The sequence below is a fragment of the Pteropus alecto genome, unplaced genomic scaffold (assembly GCF_000325575.1).
Source record: "Pteropus alecto unplaced genomic scaffold, ASM32557v1 scaffold380, whole genome shotgun sequence".
Classification (NCBI taxonomy): domain Eukaryota; kingdom Metazoa; phylum Chordata; class Mammalia; order Chiroptera; family Pteropodidae; genus Pteropus; species Pteropus alecto.
Window position 1 is genome coordinate 257,768 of NW_006430090.1, and position 2,116 is coordinate 259,883.

Consider the following 2,116-nt stretch of genomic DNA (forward strand, 5'->3'; position numbering starts at 1 on the left):
CCTTTACCTTTCATTCGCATCTGCCTATAAGGAAATGGAGCCAACTGGAGCGCTCCACGTGCCACGGGCTGACCACTCTGCCTCTCTCAGATGAAGGACGAAGGACGTGTGTGGGCAGAATCTAGATTCTCCTACTACTCCGGCCTCTTCCCTCTCAGAAACCTCACTGGCAGCTCAGACGCAGACCAGACCCCCTTAATAGGGGCATCCAAGATGGCTGTGCAGCCAGGCCTTTGCCACCTCACAGCACAGAGAACGGTACCGACCAGCACGCTGGGGAAAGTAGCGGGAGTGGGCGCGGGTCAGAGAGAAGCAGCATCGGCAGCCCGTTCTCCACCCGCAAGAGCAGCTCTGAGTTGAGAGGCCTCTTCTGTGCCCCACCTTGTTCTCGGCACTGCAGGCCGAACTGCAGCGCAGGACGCAGAACCTTGAATCTACTGCCCGTTGGCTCTACTTTTAAAATCCCCCCACGTCTGCAGTCTAACCACTGCTCACCGCCACTCCGATCCACACTGCCATCATCCCATTTCGATCACTGCGTTGGCTTCTTGGGTCGCTGTGGTCCTTCCCTCACCCTTCTTGTCTCTTCGCCACACAGAAACCAGAGTGATCCTTTGATGAGGCCAGAGCCCATCACTGCCCTGTCATGGCCCGTCCTCACCTCCCCCATTTCACTCAAAGCCAGAGCCATCACAGTGCCCCTGAGGCTGTCTGCACCCCAGCCTCCACTGGCACTCTGCCCACCGTGCTGTTGCAAAGAAGGTGCCAGGGCAGCTCTGGGAGAGAGTCACTCCCAACGCAGGTGGGAAGGAGGCTCCGAGGGCCCCAAAGGGGTGTCAATGGTTTCTGCCCTTGGGAATTCCAGGGTCAGCTGGGGCTAGTTGTTGTTGGGGAGTCCTCCACATGCAGGATGGAGTCTCTTCCTCCTCCCTGCCTATGCTCTGGAATAGTGGCCTTGACTGACAGCGGCCAAGACAGAGGTTTTGTTCACCTTGTTCCCTGCTCTGTTCCTCAGCGCCGCTCAATAAATGTTGACTCAAGGAAGAATCACAAAGAATGTCATTGAAAACTTACATTCCCATAAAGCCTTGCCATCTGGAGAGCTTTGGGGCACAATTCCTGATGTTCTAAGCAGTAGGGCCTCATATGCCAGGGGAAGCTCAAAATGAGATTCCCCATCTGCAAAAGGGTATAATATACGAAGAGCCACTTCCTCACAATCTTGTCGACATGGAACATCCAAACCTGTAAAGATTTTCTGAGTTTATTTGAACCCGAACTGACAATTGTTGCAAAGCAAAATCTGAAATGCTCCAGAAAATGAGTGTCACAGATTTTTATTCATTTGAAATTAAGGAGGAGACGGAAAGCAGATTAGATGGAACGAGAGAAAGCAAGGTGAGGATTGCATGACAGGGTAGAGAACGAGATTATGAGCTCTCCGGATGGCAGTAACCCTTGTTTCAAAGGTGTCTTAACTCAGATGCACAGCATCAAGGGACACGGCTGGTTTAGGGCCAAAATAAGACTTTTACTAAAGTTATAGGCCTGGGGTCTAGCTACCCGCTATGACCTGCCCAATTAGGAATTTATGGCCTGATCACCCTTACTTTCCCCAGAAACCCTTTTTCATTCACAGTTACAAATATTAAACGAAAGGATCCCTCAAAAGTGCTCAGACTTAATCAAGTTCCTATTGCTAAGTGCGCTGCCATTTCACAGATGGGCAGATTGAAGCTCCCGGGTTGGGATTTATACATTCCCCTCCAAATTGGGCGGTGGCGGCGGTGGAAGGTGGCCTGGGGCCGGACACTACCGCTTTCCCCGTCCGGGCCTGGGTCACTAGCAGCCCAGGTTAAGTCCCTGGCACCTGGGAGGCGACTCCAGGGGGCGCTTCCGCCCAAGCCGGAAGTGCGCCTCCCGGAACTACAAGTCCCAGCAGCCCCGGCGGCGCGTCCGGGTCTATGCCGGGGGAGCGGCCGCCATTGTCCGCGGCCGAGGTGAAGCGGTCGTCCTGGCGGTGGGGGCCCGAGGTTCGGGAGAACGGGCGGGAGCAGCAGCGCCTGCCACCGCGGCTGGCGCGGCGCCTGGGCAGGTCCGTCGCCCGCCCTTCAGC